This window comes from Equus quagga, chromosome 4 (assembly GCF_021613505.1).
Source record: "Equus quagga isolate Etosha38 chromosome 4, UCLA_HA_Equagga_1.0, whole genome shotgun sequence".
NCBI lineage: Eukaryota > Metazoa > Chordata > Mammalia > Perissodactyla > Equidae > Equus > Equus quagga.
The window spans coordinates 42,878,007-42,900,805 of NC_060270.1; the positions used below are offsets into that span (position 1 = coordinate 42,878,007).

The window sequence follows — 22,799 nt, forward strand, 5'->3', positions numbered from 1 at the left end:
TTAAAGGGTATATTGTCGGATTTTTTGATTTACCATTGTTATCTGGAATTACTTAGAAATAAACAGAAAACCACAGATGGAGAAAATTCCAGTCTAACAGAAAGGTCCTCTGCCAATTCCCAAAATGTGAACAAGTATTTCCTAAGCATGATTGGCTTCAGCCTGTCTCTTTCAGCCAGCAGACCATGCAAGAAATTACCAGGGATTCCTGAAGCAATCCAGTTTTGCTCTCCAATAGGCTATGTTTTTGTCAAACCCCACCTCCTAAACCTCAAATACTCTAAGTCAATTCTGTCATTATTTTTACCTTAAGTGTCTTTGCAAGGTCACTGATAAAACAAAGCCAGTGGACCCCAAATATCTCTCAAAACCAAAGCACAAAGGGTAAGGAAGCAGCTTAAGGTAGGAATTCTTATCTCAAGCCTCTCTATGCAATTCTTTGTATTTAAAGAAATACCACCGAAGAGTGAAGCCCTCCAAAAAACTTCGGACATTTGAAAACATTATCGTGTCATAAAGCCGTGGCTAATTTATCTCAGAATTTTAATACATTTTTAACATCTTTACAGCTCAATGCTTACAGGGGAAATTTTTCTGAGAATCAACTATATTTTATGAGTTTTACCAAGCCTCAGAGCAAAAGAAACTCAACCATCATCAGTTTTCAGCTTATTTCTTAACAGTTGACTTTCATCATAAAACCAGAGGCAGCATATTTCCTAAGACAATGTCAAATTCAAGTATCATGTTTCTTTTTTTCCGTAAGTTTATTTCTATGTTCATAAGGACACAGGGTATACTGTACTTAGCAGATTAAGATCATAAAGGTTGGAGTCAAACAGGAATGATCTCCTGGATTTGCCGAGTCATCTGTGTGACCTTGGGGAAGGGATCTACCTTCTCTGAGACTCAGTCTCCTCATTGATAAGATGAGTTGAGTGGCATGACCTTTGGCTCAGGAAATAAAGTCCTAATAATTATACCCTGCCCAAAAATAGGTGAATTGTGTTCCACACAGCAGTGGTAGAAGTCCACAATGCATTGAACTTTTACGTAGACATTTTATTGTTCTCTTTGGATTTTTTTTCCTTAAAACACAGACACACACAATTCTCAAAGGCTCTGGACTTAGTCATTCTTCTTCTTTCTGCTTCCAACACTTAAGCCATTCCACTGTGTTTTAGCGCCACATCTAGAGGATCAGAGAAAATACAGGTATCTCAAATAAAAGCTCCTTACAAGATATGCGTGTCCTTTGTAAGTCAGAGGTTTCCATATGCACGATCTTAGAGAAGTCACTCCCTCTCTTTTTTCTTTTAGTTAGGTGGGTTTCATTGAATAATGGCTGATGTCTTTTCTAGATCTATCTTCAAGGATTTATTTTAATAGTTGTAGCATTATATAAAAAATAAGTTCATTATGCTGAAGTGAAAAACCCAAAATGAGATCTTAAAACTATCCGCATAATTTAATTATTCTTTCCGTCTTTGACCATTGCAACAAAAAATCTCTCTTGAGTTTAATAAGCAAACCTCACCATGTTTCTCATACAATGTTTTTGATGAACATTGCCCAAAGAATGCAGGTTCCATTTCACTAATAAGCTTGGTGTTGGCTGTAGGCTTTTTGGAAATGATTAAATATTACAAATGTAATCCACATGTCAGAGTGCGTGAAATGGTTGAACAGCAAAACTTCACCTAAACAAGAGAGAGAAAACATTTTAGCTTAAGATTAAGGCCAGTGTGGGTTGGGGAGGGGACTGGGGTGAAACAAAGGGAATAATGGAGATACTGGGGGACAGGAAAGAACCGAAGGGAAAGGTTTCTGAGTAATCGAGGAGATTCTTCTAGGATCCCGCAGACCTGGATTGTTTTTTCTTGGTATCATTTAAGCTAGGAAGGTTTCTAAAATCCTTCCAAACTTGGTTGCAGCAGGCATTTCTAAGAGGCTTTTTTGCTGGAAAAAGTCAGTAGAGATCATCCTTCGTGGAAGAGAGCTACAGCTGCGTCATTATACAGATTTGTGAAATGACAAACAAGGAATACTTAAAGCAATAGAGAGACGGTCGATGGCACTCCATAGTCGATGGCACTCTGAGGCAGAAATGCTTTTCATGTTCAAGACTGAAGGGTGACAAATGCAGATCAGAAGTGTGAAAACTCTGTTCAATCAAGACCTTGGTTCTGAATTAAAGATATGTACAGGGTGGGGCATGAAAAGCAGATCAGACCACAGAACCAATATGATGAAAGAGAGAGAAAACATCAAGGTCAGCTACCATCATTGTCTTCCCTAAGAAGCCGAGTGGTGTGGCGGGAAATGCAAAGGTTTGGGGGACAGACTGCCATCATTTCACGCTCGTCCACTGCCTATCCATGTGGCCCTGGTCAGGTTGAGCTCTTAGAGCCTGTTTCCTCATTTGAGCAAAGGAGATAATATCTGGCCTTTATCCTCACACTGTGTCTGCATGAGCACATTGTGCACACCAAAAAGTGTGAACCGATCGTCAACAAAGTGAATCCTTTCCTCCAGCAATATAAACCCTCTCTCTTAAGCCAGTGTTCCGTGGATGCAATGAGCAGACATCCATCTTCCTCCCCACACAAACATTTCCATTTCTTAGAAGAGAGTTTTTAAATCACCTCTCAGAACTCAGGTATCCTTAAGAAAAAAAAAATAGTAAGAGTTTTCACAACCGCGAAATATGTTATTCCTCCTCCCCTCCCCCAAAGATTCAATTAACAAAAGGGAAAAGGTGGCGTGTTTTTAACAAGTTCTTCACACTGAATTGCTTAGAGATGTACATTAGGCCTCCTTTTAGTAATAGGAAAAAATTATCTCGTCATGACTCAACTCTGTTTCCCACCTCCAGCGGAGAATTGCAATCAATCAGCCGGACAGCAAGATTGATTTTCTAATTAAGGCAGCATTTGTATCGGCTCGCAGAACCACAGAAGGCTTCCCTACTGTATCTTCCCAACACATTCCTATTTGTATTCATTTACTCTCACATTTAAAACACTTTCAAAGTTTGGGGGAAGAAAGGTTAGATAGCCACTCTCTCCATGCAAATACCCTATAGGATCGCTGGCTGCTTCAGAGAATGATTACTCAAGTTATTGAACAAAAGAGAGACAATGTTGATAGGAGTCCATTTGGACTCGATTTGGCTCACACGTGGATGAAATTTGCCACCATAAGCCTGTCTCCCCTCACCCCTAGACCCAGCCACGGACACAGCTGGACCATCCCACAGATGGCTGGAGTAGGCAGGCTTTTAGCATTTCTAAAAGCTTCATTTCAAGCATTGCTTGCCAAAAAGGTATAGCAGGCTTTTGTGCCGGCCTCTGTGATGAGATGTGCTCGTGATTTAATTTACTTAGGGGAAGAATATGAAACCCTGAACAGCTCAGCCGGATTCAGCCTCCTTAGGGACTCCACCGGAGGAGAAAACTTACTTTAGCAATTCTGGATCCAATGTGCCGGTGCCGTGTTGCTCATGACCTTCCTGCAGTGAGAGACACCAGGGAATAAAACTGAAATCAGTAAGAAAAGCTTGCATCTTTTTTAGTTCATTCCTGATACATCCATTACCTAATATTTTATTTAAAGTCTCCGTCTTTCACTAATTCAAAATGCTAATTTCATTTGGGAGCATGCTGATGTGAATTGGGATGAAGTTTACTTATGTTCAATGTTGAGAAAGAAAGGAAGGAAAGAAGGAAGCAAGGAAGGGAGGGAGGGAGAGAGGAAGGAAGGAAGGAAAGAAAGAAGAAAGCATGGAAGGAAGAAGAAAAGATGAGGAGGGTGGCTGAGGCAGAGTGACTTAGGGGGTGGCTATGTGTGATGGGCCTATTTAAGAAATAATTTGTTTTAAAGACCTTGAAAAATAGACTTTCGAGTAGCATCATTTGTATTCATTAAGTAACTGCTGGTCTTTCGTGGCACCACTCCAGTCATTCATGTCCCCCTGGGCTGCACAAATACAAGATGCTCCAAACTGAACTCATTGTCTTTCCCTGAAATCATGTCTTCTTTCTGACCTCTCCATTGTGGTCAGTGGTGCCTCTGTGCTCCTAGTTATCAGGTTCAAAACCTGGGGATCACTATCGCCTCAGTTCGCCATGACCTCCACATCCAATTGGTTGCCTTATCCTAAGAAGGGGATCTCTAGGCTGAATCCAGCATAATTTATTTAGATTATTGCAACAGCAGCCTCCTAACTCTCCCCTGCATCCAGTTCTCCTGTTTGCTGTCCTCTATTTCACTGCCACAGTAATATTCTAATTCTTTCCAAAGAGTATCTTAGATTCTCTATCCCATGATCAAAGACTGTGGGTGGCTTCCCACTGAGTCCTACTAGACATAAACTCCTCAGATGAGCAGATCTTTCTGGATTTTATCATTTGATACCTGTGGTTCAGTGGTTTGCGTAGGAGGATGGTACCATCCCCAGGGCATTTAGAAATTGTGTCAGAGTTGTGTTTGTTTGTCTCAGTAACTGGAGGTCATACTGTCATTTACTAAGTAGGACATTTAGCATCCAAGGCACCAGACAGTCACGGAACCCTGTTGAGAAACATGACCATAGGTCTGGCCAAACTTAACTTCACTTTCCCTCCAAACATGTACCCCCCCTGGTTATGACCCTTTCCACCTTTAAATCAGTCCTATGTGCCACTTCTTCCAAGAAAACTGTCCTGATCACCACCCTGCCCCCAACACACACACACACACACACTCACACACACACACATTGGGCTTCATCTCTCCCTTTCCTGAATCTCACTTAGGGAGCTCATCACAGTCTGCCTGTCACAAATAAATTAGCCTGACAATCCCTCCATTAGATTGTAAGCTCCTTGAGAGAAAGTACTTCTATTCCTCATGCTTATATCTCTGACACATGTTACACAATGCTTTGTTTAAAATAAGTGCTCAATATGCAGTCAGGAAAATGCTCTGGGATGAGGATCCATACTGGCAACGGAAGCCAGAGGCTCAGGGCGTCAGGCAGGGCCTGACAAACTAAGTGGGTAGTAAAGGTGAGGGTAAACCACATTCTCAGAAACAAGATGCCTGACCAGACAGGGGGAATCTGCGGCCCCAACAAGCAGTATGAGAAAGAAGGCGGCAGTCCAGACAAGAGGCCAGGAAGGGGGAACTCAAGGCTGCAATGGTCAGGCACAAAGAAGGGCAGACGACATGTCAACAAGCAGCTCAAAGAGACATCAGGAAACAAAAGGACAATTTAGAACCAAAAATGATCTCATCAAGTGGTTAAGAACCTGGGTGGGCAGTGGTCTTGGCAGGTTGTACCCAGGGACTCACAGCAGATGAAGGGAAGCAGCTGCATGGCGGTGGAACTGAGACACAGCTGAACTCATGTTTTGCCTCAGGCTCTGAGCTCTTATGTGGTTCCTCTGAGGGTGGGCATCAATCGTAGCTCCATTAGTATGAGCCCTGCAGGAGGGGACAGACCACTGGGAGCATTTGGCCAATGTATTCAAAAGAGGCAGCAGAAACTCTTAGAAGGCAAAACCAGGGTAGGAACACGAACTGTCTAGCTATTTGAAGGGAATGGTTGCAGGCAGGAGAGGGAGAAAGGCAATGTTACAGAAACACACTCAACTAAGGTAAGTGGGACACATAATTGACAATTGGAAAGGAAAGTGACTTTGGGGAAGAGAAACAACACTTGAAGGTGAATTTTGCAGAAGGAAAAGGAGAGGAGAAATGTTGAAAGAGAATTCCATAGTAACAACAACTATGCTATGTGCTAGGATTGAAACTGGGAATAGAGAATAAGAGGAAAATGAGAGCATGTGCTATAAGGAGGATTTCAAAGGCAAAGTCAGTGAGATCTCAAAATGCAGAGTCTCCCTAGAGGAGAAAACAGAGTCAAGTAGTCAAAGAGAAAGATTATGGAGAGTACAAAGAGAGTTCCCTTGACCGGAAAGATCATACTCAAGTGGGAGAAAGGATTGGAATGAGAGTTAGAAAAGACTGAAATTGAATGGAAAGTCCATGTATTTTGCAAAAGCAAAAACTGTTAACCACTGCAAGAATAACCAAGAAAATTCATCAATGACTATTTATTGGTGGGTTATTTTGTGCAGAGCACCTTATCAGAGGAAGTGATGTTTGGAATATGCCTCAAAAGATAGGAAAGATTTCAGTAGGCAAAGAGGAAAGAACTAAGCATTCCTAGAAAATGCAAACATCACGAACAACAGCCAAGAACCAGGAAAGTGCATTCCAGGGCTATGGAGCAATCAAGTTTGTGGGACAAAAGAGAGACTGGAGGAGAGAGGAGAGATTTGCAGCCCTGGAAAATTTAATCACCATCTATCCAGTGTTAAACCATTAAATGTCATGGAAAGGAAGGCATGGACATCATGGAGATGTTGAGAGAATGTGTTTGCTAATATAGGAAAAAGTTCTTCGTTCTGTGGAGCAAGATAATTTTCAGTTTATGTCTAAAAAATCACCAACTCACCCCTTCACTCTCATACCACTCATATCCCTAGAATGATTTTTGCTTTAAAATTGTGGAGAGCGAAACATTCTGTGAGCCTCTTGGACTTGGGCTGCTGCCATCCTCAGCACCTCCCTTTGAGTCTCAGCTGCATTCACAAAGGAATGGTGACAGAGTTAATTAGAGGGGAAGTTAATTAGAATCTAGCTCTCCTAAAATTTCTCCCTACCTTCAGCAATTCCTCAAGTTCCTAAAAGTGCTGGTGAGAGGAAAAGATTTGCACCGACGCAGAACTTCGCGGCTGGGAAAGTAATTCCAAGATGATTACAGAAAGAAGGATGTGACTTACAAGTACAGGAACACTTGGTATTTTCATTTACAATGGTTTGTCATTTGGAGGTGACTCTAGATGTTAGGAACGGCAAGTCCACGGAGCTGTGTCAGAACTGACTCTTCGTCTCCCTCAGTGAAAGAGTCACAAGACCAGGTAATAGAACAAGACTCAGTAAGTCTTCCTTCTCCACAACAGGACCAAGTTCAGTAGTCAACTGTGTCATTAACTGAACCCACAACTCTTTTTAACCCAAGGTTCTATTCAGAGACATCCCTTCTAGGAGCAAAGTGACTTTTGGAGCACCAAGGTAAGCAAGCAGAGGCTGAATGATATGCAAGACTAGTATTTTTTTTAGTTTTTTTCTAAATGTGTGTAGGAAAATATGGTCACATGTACAATGCCATGAAGGGCTCTTTCTTTTGTGCTTGGACAATAAAATTGCTACCACTTACGAAAAAATAGAAGATTCATCCCTAGGCATTCATTTTCTCACATCCCAGAGCCAGAATTCATATCAGAGATAGGTAGATGGAAAAAGAATTGCTACAATATAAGCACATACAATGGGGGAGGGGAAAGCTGATTAATATGGTTTATGGATCTTTCATGAAATGAGAGTAACTTCTGGAATCAGACAGATCTTAGGTCAAATCTTGACTTCAAACTTACAATTAGAGGACTCTGAACTACAGTTTCCTCATCTCTAAGATGAGGGTAATGACACCTGCTTTTTCAAGGTCATCATGAGGACAAGAGAAGATCAGGTACAGAAAGCTTAGCCCAGTGCCTTGGACGTAGTACACGTTGTATGAGAAAGAATTGTGTTGGCGGGAACTTAGAAGGCCACAGGATATGTCTGCACTAAATGAAGTTAACATTGGGGTGTGAGCCGTGGAGGGAATAGTGGTAGCCACAAAACCAGCTGCCACATAGCCAGAGTTATTTTCCGCCTTCTCCCTAAAGTGAATTTTTGCTCTGGTATCCAACAAAACAAATCGCTAGGTACCAAGATGAGTGCATATCTGGCATCTATTATTGGTATCTTTCTTAATATTTTCAACACCATCAAAAAAGTAGACCAACCAGCCAGTTGGAGGCTGTTCAACACTAAATAAACATTTGGAATGGGGCCAGGCCTTTTGCAAAATTACTATCTGCTTAAAATAGATGGCCTCAGAGGTCAGTTTCAAATACGCTCTGTTGAACGTCCACGCTTGTTTACTTCTATCCAAAGGCAAGTTGGGGGCAAGTAACGCTGACAACTGCTCGGCACGTTAGGCCCTAAGTGCAGATGCTGCTGTTCCTTGAACAAGCTGTGCTGCGCCTCTGCTTCTGTTTAGAGAGGCCTCCCTCCACCATTGTTGGGGAAGGCAAGGCCACCACACAAGTGTGCAGGCTTCACAAAGGGCATTTGGGGAGGGACCTGAAATTGGAAGTGGGAAGCGGGCTCTGCTCACGTTTCTGATCTGGAGCCCCGTTGGGTCTCAAACTGCACCAGCCCTAGCAAAACAATGTCTTGGTTTTCCAACAGATAAGTAAATAAATAAATAGCCCTACAAGCTTGTTGAAAAGCTGAACATGTCTCAAAATTGAATAGTTTTCACATAGCACTATTTAGGTTAAAACAAATCTGGAAGATGTGGACTAAATATTTTCCCCTAATAAATGCATATGTTGAAAAATACGGAGATGTGTTTGTGGCAAAACTTTCTTGGGCTTCCAAAAAGTAAAACACTTAAAAATTAGTGTTGGATCTCAGATATCCCTCTTTTTTCATCTCTAATAAAATAATAATAATAATAATAATGGTATCAGATATGCTTTTTTTTAAGCACAAAAAATTTTTAATTGCCAGCAACAGAATCCCCAGACTTTGAAGAGACTAGTAAGTCAGCTATAGAAACACTTCAAGGAAATCATTGAGTGTACTATCTAAACGAATTCTCAAGTTTTCCATTGATCCATCTTAAAATGAGGAATAAAAGATCTGGCTCTTCCAAGTAAGAATTTTCTTAGTACTTTCAGAATACTTTATTTGAAGAAAAAAACAATTCTGAGAAAGCCAACCTTGACTACTCCAGCTTGCAGTGATTTTCTGCTTTGCTGAATTTTTATAAAATATATAGTTAGTCCACTCCATTCAGGAGCACATGGTCCACAGCTTGTGTTTTGCTCAATTGTTTTACATGTGTTTGTTTTGTTTCTCCAACTGGACGGTAAGCATTTTGAGGACAGTGGCCATGCCTTATATTTGTTCTCTTCCTATTGGGCACCTGCTCAGTGCTGAGCACACAGATAGCCTTCAGTAAATACTTATGGAATGAAAAAAAGATTTTTGAATGCTCAGTTTAAGGAGAGTGTCTTATATGAGATGTTACTTCAATTATGTTATTCAGCATGCAGGTATATTAAAATCACCTGGCTGCATACTAGAATTACCCAGGGAGATTTTAAAGCATTGATATGCCCCATGCTAGATGCTAGATTAAAACAAAGAGGAAAGAGTCATGTCTTTGCCGTCAAGCAAATTGCAAATCTTGGGCCAAAGGTAGATATCGCAGATAATAGTAAATAAATATGACTCCTAAATATTTCAGATGGACAGGTTATGCCTCAGTGGGTAATTTTGCAGCTTCTTTAGTTATCATTAATTTTTAAAGATAGACCACTGTGATTCTGATAGGACCAGGGTATTCCCCAAGCCTTCTCCACAACTTATTTACCAACCATTCTCTAAGATGGCGTTATTTTTGCAGACGGCTAAATTCATCTGTTGTGTGCTTGATCCCGATTATTTTTGCTTACAGGGAAGAGTTCTAGTTTTGAGTTCTAGGGGAAAATAACACGCGAGAAGTAGCTTGTATCATGGACATGATATGTTAATTACTATATATTCCAGCAAACATAAAACAATAGGCACCAGGGGCTGGCTCAGTGATGCAGTGGTTAAGTTTGCATGCTCTGCCTCAGTGGCTCAGGGTTGGCAGGTTCGGATCCTGGGTGCTGACTTAGCACGGCTTGTCAAGCCATGCTGTGGTGGCATCCCACATAAAACAGAGGAAGACTGGCACAGATGTTAGCTCAGTGACAATCTTCCTCAAGCAAAAAGAGTTGTTTTCTTATTGTTAAGTTTTAAGAGTTCTTTGTATATTTTGGATAGCAGTCTTTTATCAGACATGTCTTTTGCAAATATTTTCTCCTATTCGGTAGCTTGTCTTCTCATTCTCTTGACATTGTCTTTTGTGGAGTAGAAGGTATTAATTTTAATGAATTCCAGCTTATCAATTTTTTTCATGGATTGTGTCTTTGGTATTGCATCTAAAAAGGCATCACCATATCCAAGGTCATCTAGGTTTCCTCCTATCTGATCTTCCAGGAGATTTATAGTTTTGCATTTTACTTCCAGGTCTATGATTCGTTTTGAGTTAGTTTTTTTGAATGGTATAAGATCTGTGACTAGATTCATTTTTTTGCACACGGATGTCCAGTTCTTCCAGCACCATTTGCTGAAAAGACTGTCTTTGCTCCTACATGGTTATCTTCAAGTTCTTTTTTTGAGAACTGTAATACCGAGGACTGTGTTGATCTGCTCCTACTGCTTTTTGTCACTTGATTGTGGTTAATATTTTCCAGTTTCTTTGCATCCTGTAATTTCTTATTGAACGCTGGACATTATATGTAAAACAGTAGCAGAGACGGAAGTAAACAATATTTGTACCCTCTCGCCTCTCCCCTCTCCCCAGAAAGGATCTCTCTCTTCTGCTGTTAGGCTACTAGTGTTCTGCGCTAGTTCAGTCTAACCTTAGCTGAGGGCCTTGTAATTTTCACAGTATATTCAGTTCACCATTGGCTTCCTATTATTTGTGGGCAGGATGGGGACTTTCCTTTCAGGGTGCCTTGGGCTTTGAGAACCTGTGAGACTCTGGAGATCTCTTTCTGTTTTACAGCCTAGCCTCTAGTTTTAAGTTGCTGGGGAATTTGATTTGCTCTGCAGCCCCACCCGGCATTCTGTGCCTGGGAGATCTCCCTCTGCCCCGCTGCCCTTCCCCTGACTTCAGCAGGCTTCCACTTTAATTTGGTGAAAGACTCCAGTGCTCAGAGTCATCTCTCCCTCTCATCTCTCCTTCTCTGCCTCCAGTCTTCATAGTTTACCCTGTGTACTTGGAAAAAGCTCATGTGCGAGGGCTGATGGGTACATACAGACTTGCTCTATACCTGCAGCTCTCAGGATCCCAATTCGTTCTGCCACCCCACATGCAACTGTGAAAAGTGCATTAAAAGCTTGCCCGGTTTTTCTTTACCTCCATCTGTGTCAGACTCACTCCACGTCCCACCGTTGCACCAGAATGAAGGCATCTCTGGGTCTCCCTGTATTCTCCTAGGAAGAACTTGTCTTTCCTGGAATTTGATTCATTTAGGTTTTTTTGAATCCCTCAAGTCCCTGATGGGTTAAAAACAAATCTATGATTTTGTAGAAGCCAACTTATTTTCATTGTTAGGATGAGAGCAGTGGTCTCCTGGGATTTTCTCCATCCTAACTGAAAACAGACACTCTAAGGAGCTTACAGCTTAAAAAGAACACCACAGTTTGGCCACTGGTTACAAGAATAATAAAGGTGGTAGAAGCAAAACACAAGAGTCATTTGTATTAATCCAGACTTGAAATTAGTGAAAAATACAAGACCTTAAACCACTAACTTATGAGACTTGACACCAAACTACGTTAATAAATAATTTGATAAATTTGTGTAATTTGACAATTAATTAATCAATTAAAAATTAATCAGTTATTTTCATAAGTCTAACATTTTATCTTCGAGGGTGGAGGAATTTGCCACAGACTCAAATATAATTAGAGTTGGTGAGACTTTACAGATCACATAATCACACATAGTCCAAGAACTCACGGTGTCTGTGAAAGTCTACCTAGAGCTGCCCCGGGATATGAGTGGAAGTCCAGGCTGCTCTGGGTCCCTGTCCCCAAATACATAAATTCTGCTTTTATCAGTTTTCTACATTGAGTTCTGAATTAGACAGCATTTTAAATAGGGGTTCTGATCCTTTCAAAACTGTGAAAATCACAATCTCATACACATGCTCCCCAAAATACATACATAGATATACGTACATTTTCTTATTAAGAAACTAAGGCCCAGAGATATAAGGTGACTTCCCTAAGGTCACACGGCTAGCTGATAGCAGAAATGGCACCAGACGCCCTCCAAATCCAGTTCATTTTCTTCTCCACATGTTCCTTCTCATCACTAATTAATCTTTCTGTCCAAAGCCTATTGTAAGTCTCCACCACATTGGTTGATTTCAGTGTGGACCCACGGATGAACAGGTTTGGTCGAATTGATGAATGATTCCTAGGGCTTTGGAGACTCTCGTGTGACATCAGTTGGACCCAGGTGAAATGGTAATCACCAGTGTATAAATGATTTGGACACTGTAATTTCCCCTTGTGATTTAGTCTGCTTTCTTCCCTTGATTTATTTAGAATGTGCTCTGCTGCATCTCCCAACCCTGCTACACTTTGAGCTCCAATAAACGTCAAACAGATTAGACAGGCCCATTACTCAATGGACACATTTCTAAAAACGGTACAAAGGTGAAATCCCAGCAGTTTGAGATGATTGGAGTATTTACACGATGTTAGGAAAACATCTGCTTCAAAGATTCAGAGGTTCGAGAGTAATGTTTTATTAGGAGCCTACACCACTGCTAGTGTACAGAAAATATTAAGCCATTATAGAGTGAATGAGTTTTGAGTGCTTATTATATAGAATGGGCTGTACAGGGATTGGCCCTCTAATAGCCACTTAGAGGGAGTACATTTTGCTTTTATCAAAAGAGAAGAGAATGGAACTCACTTTTATAGCTTTACTCAAAGATAGATGTGGATACAAAGAGGTATGTTTTTCTTCTGTACTGACCACTTAGGTTTCTGCATATAGCACCCTTGCTTTGCATAATGTCACCAAGACTCAAGAAATGGACAAGAGGTGGCAATAATTCAATACAACAAATCTTGAATTTTTGTTTTATTTTCATCATGACCATAGTGGCCGTTAATAGATCACCAATTATAGAGCCAAACATTGTGTGCCCTATTTCACTTAATCTTTAGAAGACTCCTAAAATATAGGTACAACTATTCCTATTTACACAGGAGGAATTGGGGCTTGGAGAGGTTAAGTAACTTCCTTATGTTCCCACATTCGGTAAATGGCAAAGCTGGGATTCTAACTGAATCAGTTGAATTCCAGAGTTCTTGCTTTTGCCGCTGTTGTCATCAGTTGTACAGAAAGCAATCAACTTAGGGTTTAATTTTAATAACAACAACCAGAATAGGTTGTTCTAGTTATTTTATACCTACAAGAAGTTTACAACTCCTTCAAGGAATAGTCCAGAATAAGATCTGTTGGTGAGGACACAACACAATTACTAATGTAAAGTTCTAGAAGCACACTTCTGCAATCTCCTCTTCACCAAGATTTAATTACATCTCCAGGATTTTCTTTGTGATGTTGTTCCCTTCCCATAGCTAATGGGATAGTCGGTAGGGAGTTTGCAGACAAGAAAGGGGGAGAAAGATAGAATATGAGCTGGCTTGGCAGAAGCCCACCGGTTTTCCAGTCTATGATGCTAAATCCATCATATGGTTTATAAAACTACTTCCACAGATGTACACATGTGCGTGCGTGCACATGCACATGTAAAAAAGAAATGGGGAGAGGAGGAAGGTATTGCTTTCTTCTTTTTGCTTTGCATTTCTGAGGAAACAGCAGTTGGAGTCATCATTTATTAATCACAAATTTTGGTGCTATGTCTTTAAAATAGAAAAACATCACTTGACTTTCAATGCATATTCTGCTAATTGGTAGGTTTTGCGTCTCAACTAAACTGTAAAGGGAAGGGTGCAAACTAAACCGATTGCCCTACTTAGACAGTTCCTGGCAGGAATGCCAAGAAGGATTACCATGTATAACAGAAGGCTTATGTGACCCTGGGAGACAGTAGAACCTGAAATAACCTTAATATCCTGTCAACTTTCATTACCAGACCCCACTTAACAAGTAAAGCCTATTTAACAATCTGTCTGGGAAGGCAAAATCCATATCTTGTTTTTTAACCAGGATTTTTCATCCTGTTCTCTTTTTATCCTGGGGATATTTTCTTCCACCTCACTTCTCAGAGCAACATCTCTGCACTAGACCAAGTTATATGGTGTCCTGATTTCATCAAATTTCTCAGCACGTATGCCACTCCACAGCCCTTGATGCCACAGCCCTCACTTCTAGAAACATACCCTCTGGAACGCAGGGTCACTACTGAACAACTGGCAGTCCGGGGCCTAGCGGTGTGTTTGGGTAGAAACGAGTCCATCCTGACAGTTGTCCAGGGTCAGTGCTATGAAGGTTTTCAGGCTCAAGAAAGAGGGAAAATATTAGTCAAACCGAAGAGTCAAAAAGCAACAATATCTTGAATAAGCACCTGGGCCTTTTCAGACACACACAAATCCAGACGTCTTGACAAGCTGTCAGCTGCGTTTGCTGAAGGCATCCTGAGGTAGCTCGGCATGCCAAATGCTGTATATTCCTCAAGGGAGGTGTTCATAGGGAGATTCTAAAAATACAAGAGCACTAAAACAAATCCAAAATAATTGCATTTCTGTAGCTTTGTAATAACACTCTCAAGAAATAGACAATTCTCTCAGTCTCAGCAAATGCTTTCCCAAATTTCCAATTTAGATGCCATACATTGAGGTTCTAAACTCCCCCCATTCACAAGACATGGCTTAAGCTGTAGATTCAATTCTGTCTAATCAGAGGAGTTGAAACCATGTTTTTAAAAAATCACTAGGCAGTACACAGAGTGTGAATTCTACAAATTAGCAGCTGTGTGACCTCAGGCAAGTCACTTCTTCTCTCATCTGAAATATTTAAAGGATGGAGAAAGTATTAAAATTTGTTGAGTTCTTGGGCACTTTACCATCATTACCGTATGTAAAGTTTACACTAAACGGTTTCCAACATTTCTTCTAGTTTCAGTTTTCCATTCTATTTACTAAGTGTTTAAATTGATTTAGCAAATGTTTTGAGGAGATTGTATGGGCCAGGCACAGCGCAATATACTGCAAGTGTCATTAAAATCAATCTGAGGATGAAATACTGACGGGTTTTTACAAAGATTTTTTTTTCCCATGAGAAACCGGTCCTCCAGGTTTCTTCTTCCATAAAATTCAGAACAGTTTCTTATGGTGTTAACAGGGCCAGAGCATTACCCACCCTGTCACATGATTCTGTCAAGAATTTGTCCTTTTGCTCTTTGAGGAATTTTTCCGTTCCTCCCAGTGAGATGTACTCTAACTTCATTTATCTGAGCCCCAATATCTTCATTTAAAAAATTAATTCATAAGTTCGCTGTTTAATTGGAAACAACGATGAATTGAGTCAGAATGGAGTTCAAGTTCTAACTGTGGCACTAACCCGCTGGACAATATGCTGGACAATTCACCTTGTCTTTCAGGGTCCTACTTTCTTGATGTAAAGAATTTGGGATCGATGACTTAGCTTATTTCTAAAATTCTCAGACAGCTTTAAAAGAGGGAAGGGAGGAGGAGAGAGAGAACTTGTGTAAACCTGCCCTGTGCAATGCAACAGCCACTAGACACAAGCGGCTATTGAGCATTTGAAATGTGGCTGATCCAAATTGAGATGTGCAAAAGAAAAGGGGGAAGGAGTAAAATATCTCACGAAAAATTTATAATATTGATCACATAATGAAATAATATGTATTTCGGATATATTAGGTCAAATACGTTATAAAATTAATTTCACCTGTTGCTTTTTACTTTCATGTGGTTACTAGAAAATTTACAATTACACACGTGGTTCGCATTCGTGGCTAGCATCATGTTTCTGTGGGACAGCTGTGGCCTCGACGCTCTCAGTTATCCACTTACTAAAAAGCCATCAGCGTGTGAAGAGTTAATTAAGTAGGTCACATTGTTCTGGTCTGAATTAAAAATAAAATAAAGCAGGAAGACAAGGAAAATGAGGAGGCGAGCTTTGCCCATCCAGGGGATTCACTGCGTCCCCTGTCCCTTTACCGAGAGGCCATTGGGGAGTTCTGTCCTTGTCTCTGCTCTGGGACTTTGTGATGCAGATTTGAATCAGCAGAAGCCTGAGACCTACTAAGTGCAAGACCTATGAGCTTCTACCAGAAAAGGCAGACGGCTACCGACAGGAGAGAAACACAGCCACGGAAAGGGAAAAGGGCCTGGGAGGCAAAGGGCTGGAGCAGCCTGGAGTTGAAAAGGAGTTTTAGGGGAGCTGGATGTGGAGAGAAGGAGGAAGGACTATATTGCCCACAAGAGCTCTGCCCTCTGAATAAAGTGTTCTCTCTCCCTTCACTTCTCCATCCTTTTCCTTCCTATTTCTTTCCCTCCTTTCTATCTTGCTGTTCTGGCTGGGCCAGGCACTTCCACACATGCAGCTCATTTAATCATAATGAGGTCGGGTTGCTCATCCTCCTCAATTTACAATTGAGAAAATGGAACTCCGAGAAGTTACATAACTCGCCCAAGGTTGACCAGCTAGTAATTAGAGTGGAGCCAGGATCTGAATCCATCTCTCTTGATTTCCGTGGCTATGTTTTTCCCACAAGACCACATCACGTGCAAGCATTTCAACTGTTCTTTCCTAATTGACTTCGGGTATATGGTAAATTCAGCTAATTCTCTAGTTGCTGCACGCAGACAGTTTGGAGGTTATCCTACTTTACATTTTTAAACTGCTTCCTAAAATATGACAGGGCTAATTTTCAAAACTCCTTTTCACACTGCTAACTAATCACTGTCCAAATATTAATCAGATTTGAATACTTAGGCTAATAAAATAAGTAGGCCTGCGGCTCATTTGAATAGCTCAGCCAAACCTGTGAAGAAACACAATTAGCTGATACCCTGCCTGCCTTTGAGTAACAGATTTAGGCAAAAAACACATTATTTTAGCCAAAAGAATTAAAATTAATTTAGTTGATTATGAGACATCTATTAATGCAAATGTGTGAACCGAAACCGTTAAAATCATAATCATATAAATTCTGTAATTTAATTTCAACAGAAGTAGCAAAATATTTTTCCTTTGGCCCTTCCACAGAACCACATAAAGGAGACAGATGAAATGCATGCACGGTGCTTATTTGAAGGAAAGTTCCACAGTGTTCCATCTGTAATACCTCAAATGCCAGTGTTAATCCAGCTCTGAATCCACGAGGCTTTCAGTTCAGACCCCAAGGAAGGCATAAGTAATGCACACAGAAATGCCCCAGTTCAACACCCACAACAGAAGGCTGGCATCCTGCGACTGGACCGCGAATGGGACTCCAAACCCATCCCCAGTCAAGGATTTAAACACACACAGGAGCTGGTTTTTTTTTAAGTCTAAGTAATAGAAAGCACAACTATCCAAATCATTTTCTTCATCATTTCATCTCAACCTACATTTTTCATCTGTGCTGGAAAATCCTACAAAGTAAGAGGAGCTAGGTATGAGCTGCTTTCAGGAAACCCAAGACAGTGCCAGAAAATATAAATATAGCAAGGATCAACAGATGCAGGAGGTGGAAATTGTTCTCATTGCCTAATAACTTTTTATTTGCAAAATAATTCTCTCTGATTTGTTTTAAATAACATTTCCTCTAGTGCCTTTAAGCAAAAATATATAATATTTATAGATCAGATTGGTATAGGGGATAGTAATTAGAAATCATATCTAATAGAAAATCAATCCAACAGTAAGAGAAAGTATCTATTAAACAATACACATCGTAAGAAATATAATTTGATTTAGAAAATTCAGTGTCCAAGAAACTTTCTTAAAAACTAGTATAACATAAAAGGTATTTCTATGTTTAAATAAGTTATAGAGAGCCTGGGAGATATAGTTTGATAGTAAGTAGGTAGGTAGGCAGACAGACAGATAGAAGAAGGAAGGAAGAACAGAAGGAAGGGCAGAAGGAAGATAAAAGATAGATCCAAATAGATATATTTTTTTCCTTTTGAAATCAGGAAAAGTGTAACAAGCATATAAGTATTTCAAACGAAGAAACGTCAGAATTCAACTCAGCACAAAATAATTTCAGATGAATTTCACCATATACCACAGATAGACTCTTCTTTTAGATTATTTTATTGAGGTCATATTGACTTATAACATCATGCAATTTCAGGTGTACATTATTATATTTTGGTATCTGTACAGACTGCATCGTGTTCACCACCAATAGCCTAGCTTTTATCCATCACCATACATATGTGCCCCTTTACCCCTTTCACCCTCCCCCCACCCCCTGCTCTGGTAACCAGTAATCTGTTCTCCTTAACAGAGACTCTTAAAAATTTTCATATGAGTTACATTTATGTGTATGAGATATGTTAAATTACCCAAAGTCTGATCACCATTTAAAGAAAAGCTCTGGTGAGCTTTTTTTTTAAAAACAGTGAACTGCTTCCTCATTTATCTGCGTTGTCAATCTTCCATTCAACAAATAATTACTGGGCACCAATTATGTTCCAGGCACAAAGTCTACGATACTAAACAAGGCCGCCGAGTCCTGTAGTCAAGGAACTTGGAGAACACATGTGCAGACAGACAAGCGAGTCAACAATTTCATTTAATACGTGCACAGTGTGCTGAGTGCTGGGAAGGAAATAAACATGGCACGTGATAGAGAATAGGCAGGGACCTATTTTAGACTGAATAATCAAGGAAGGCTTCTCCAATGAAGTGACATCTAAGCTAAGATCTGGAAGATAAGGCAGAGCTCACCCATCACTCAGAGAGAAAGAGAGAAAGAATATTTGTGCTTTGTAGGGCAAACTGTAGGAGAGGTCTTTAAATAGAATTTAAAGGCCTGAGGAGTGAAGAAGGCTGGAAGATAGTTAGGAAGGAGGGAAGGGGCCAGAGGAGGGGTCAGGTAGGCTGAGGCTTTGAACAGGAGATTGGAGTTGAATCCAATCCACATTGCCGGGCAGTCACTCATGCTACCACGCAGAGAATAGACTGAAGAGGGGTAGCATGGAAGCCAAGCCACGCATCAGGAGGCTAGCGCATAGCTGGAAAGACGATGGGAACTGGACTAAGTGGTTGCAGTGGAAGGAGAGCTAGGTCGGTCCCCTTGAGGAGAGAAGCAACAGGACTTGCCATTGGCTTGCATGTGGGGCTTGATGAAGAGGTTTGCGTCAAAGATGTCTCTTATATATATAGAATACAATCCAGATCTCTACATAAAATCTTCTCGATTTAATATAAAGATTGTGGTTTTCTTTTTTTTTAAAGATTTTATTTTTTTCCTTTTTCTCCCCAAAACCCCCTGGTACATAGTTGTATGTTCTTCGTCGTGGGTCCTTCTGGTTGTGGCATGTGGGACGCTGCCTCAGCGTGGTCTGATGAGCAGTGCCATGTCCGCGCCCAGGATTCGATCCAATGAAACACTGGGCCGCCAGCAGCAGAGCGCGCGAACTTAACCACTCGGCCACGGGGTCGGCCCCAAGATTGTGTTTTAAAAGTATGCACTAGTCCATTGCATATGAAAATGTACTCTAGGTTGATAAGAATTTATTTAAGCTTCTCAGATTCAGATTCTCAATATCAATTATAACTAAATTTCTATGGAAAAAAATACATTGAGCCAAACATGGGAATCTGCAATTGTCTCTTCCCTTTATAATAATACACTTGAAGTGAGATTTTATTTTTTTTATTCCTCTTCAAAATCTTTAATAGCCTGCATCTCTGTTGTCCTTGTTTTAGAAAGCTGACTTGGACCCTCACTGGTGAACCTAGAAATGATTGAAGGAATTCATGTAGCTAGGCCTCTGCTTGAAGGGAGACATCCGAACCCTCCACCTCAGTCCAAGCGACGGATCCACATGATTCGAGAGTAGTTGGGGGGATAAGAGTCACCTAGAACAACCACTTTCATGAAATAAAGGAAACAAAAGAGCAAGGACAGAATTCAGCACGCGCATACCACACGCCTAGTGACTACATCTCTGCACTAATTTGAAAGCTCTAAGAGTTGGGAGGAAAAAAAACGAGGCCAAAAAATTGGCTCAGAATGCTTTCAGTTGTCAAGTTAATTGGCTCCCATTATTGAGGAATGCTTAGAACTTGAATTTCCAAAACCTACAAGCCACATAACAAAGTTCATATAAACCTATTGAGTTTTTGGTGCAAACATTTTCCTCTGGTGTAGTTTTCAGCAGCTCATGCTAAGTGGATATTAAGGGAATATAAACTCTGGGTTTTCACCCAATATTTTCCAAGAGATTCACCTGGACACTGGAGCGCGCAGAACGGTCAACAGCAGGTTACTGTAACATACCTTACAGATTACTCACAGAGAGAGAGAAAGATGTCAGTGACCCCAGACGACACGGCAAGCAGAGGTAAAGTACTGGGAAAAGACTCACCATGAGAACTTTGCTCAAAGCTCACACCAGAGGCCTCGTTCACACTCTGTGTGTGTTGTGTTGATTCATGTGTAAATTGGATGATTTTCCCCAAATCTGTTCCAGTTGCTCTCTCATCAGCTGGGTTTTCCCTGAACTTGTATACCTCACACACAAAGTAAGATTGTTCTTTGACTTGTAGGAGCATTGTGAATTTTATCCATATAAATCTAGGTCAGCCTCATGAAATTCTGAATATTCCATATGGGAAAAAACAGATGCCTAGGCAAAAGAGATTCGTGCCTGGTTCCCGTTTGAAATTATTTCTTCTCCTTCATTTTAGTTTCTAAATTTTAATTTCTAAATGGCTAAAATTTTTTTTTTTTGTTTCACACCTGAGCTAACATCTGTTGCTAATCTTTTTTTTTTCTTCTCCCCAAAGTCCCCCGGTACATAGTTGTGTATTTTTAGTTGTGGGTCCTTCTGTTGTGGCATGTGGGACGCCGCCTCAGCATGGCTTCATGAGCGGTGCCATGTCTGCACCCAGGATTCAAACCAGTGAAACCCTGGGCCGCCGAAGCAGAGCACGCGAACTTAACCACTCGGCCATGGGGCCTGCCCCTAAATGGCTAAAATTTTAATTTTAAGTGCTTTGAGGAGTATTTAAAATAATGAAATTTATTAGGGTGTTATTAAGGTGGAAGTGCCTCTCAAGACCCAGCCTCCGGGATCATGTTCAATGTGGAGAAGCCTCACCCTTCTTCCATCCCTTGTGTATTAGTCAGGGTTCCCCAGAGAAACAGAACCAGTAGAATATACATTTTTACACATAAAGAGATTTATTATAAAGAATTATAGAGGCTGGCAAATCCAAATCTGTAAGGTGAGCCAGCAGGCTAGAGACCCAGGAGAGTCAATATTACAAATGAAGTCTGATGGCAGTCTGCTGGAGGATTCCCTCTTGCTTGGGGAGGCCATTCTTTTTGTTCTATTCAGGCCTTCAACTGATTGGATGAGGCCCACCACATTACGGGGAATAATCTGCTTTACTCTGATTAAAATGTTAATCTCACCCAAAAACACCCCAGCAGAAACACCCAGAATAGTGACTGACCAAATTTCTGAGTACTCCACAACCCAGTCAAATGGACATGTACAATTAACCATTATATCTTGCCACCCACAATCCCTCCTTCCTGCAAGAACAAAATCCAACAGTAGAAAGAGCTAGGCCTTGGGGCCTGCCGTGTGGCTCAGTGGTTAAGTTCGCGTGCTCCACTGCAGGTGGCCCAGTGTTTCATCGGTTCGAATCCTGGGTGCGGACATGGCACCGCTCATCGAGCCATGCTGAGGTGGCGTCCCACATACCACAACTAAAAGGACCCACAATTAAGCATACACAACTATGTACCTGGGGACTATGGGGAGAAAAAAGAAAAAAAAATCTTTAAAAATAAAAAATTTAAAAAAAAAAGAAAGAGCTAGGCCTTGAATTTCAAGGACTAACTGTTAGGCTCACCTGCAATGTAGTTTAGTAGCAGAAATGAGGGTGGGCTTTGATATCAAATATACCTGGGTTCAAATCCTCTATCTACCAGTACAGTTCAAGGACCTCGAGCAAGTGTTTTAACCTCTCGGAACCTCGGTTCAGTTCTTTGTAGAACAGAGATTACAGTTCCTCTCTCATAGCTTTCTTATGAGGAATCAACTAATATCCCTGAAAGTTCCTGGCACGTGATAGGCTGCCAATGCATCTTATCATAGCAGGAGTCCCAGCTGTGTCGTTTGCTGCTGATACTCAGCTGTGGCTGGCTGCCTGGTCGGGCGGGTCTGCCAGGAGACCATTTGCTTCAGGAACTGAAGAGCCTCCTGGGAAAGAACTCGTACAGAGTGAGGCTGTCAGACAAGCTTGCCCCAGAGGAGAAAGCCTTAGTTGTCTAGGAAAGGGCTGGCTTTGACTCTCCAGGGCTACGCCTCTCCCCCAGCCCATCCCCTTCAGATGCGCTCACATCAGAGTCCTGGGGAAAAAGGACACTCTGAACTAAAACAAAGACAGCTATTTTTTCTAAAAACATCTGACTCACCCTCTTGTATTTCTTCCACACACCCACGATCACTGGGGAGAATTCTGGCTGGTCCCACTGCCCTGGGATTCTCTCCTCCCTTGGATCAGCAGGCTTGGTTGACTAAGCCTAACTCAGAGTCTCAGAAGCTGCGTTCTCTGCTTGGGTTGCTCGAATGAAGTAAGCACCTGGCTTGCTTCCTGTCCTTCCCATGTCTGCATTCTTTGCATAGGTTAGCATTTACATAGGCCACCAGAGGGATTTAGCTTTTCTAACCAAAATACGAAAGTCCAGTTCTTGTATAGCAAGTTAACAAGGCAAGCCACCGGTTACAGTAACACGCACATTCCCTGGTGGGCTGCTGCGACAATTAACCCCCACACACCCCGCTCCAAACAAGGAAGCAGATACTCAGTAAAATCAGGACGGTATCATGAATTCACATTGGGAATTGGCCCA

At 41.2% G+C, this 22,799-nt stretch overlaps 1 long non-coding RNA gene across 1 annotated transcript; it reads right to left on the bottom strand.

Annotated features, from left to right (window-relative positions):
- Positions 1-206: 206 nt before the first annotated feature.
- On the bottom strand, positions 207-22,443 carry LOC124238444 (uncharacterized). Its single transcript, XR_006888311.1, has 4 exons — positions 22,362-22,443; positions 3,462-3,511; positions 1,538-1,700; positions 207-1,192 (listed from the first exon to the last, which is right to left on the bottom strand). It is a non-coding gene; the product is annotated as an uncharacterized LOC124238444 (long non-coding RNA).
- Positions 22,444-22,799: the final 356 nt, after the last annotated feature.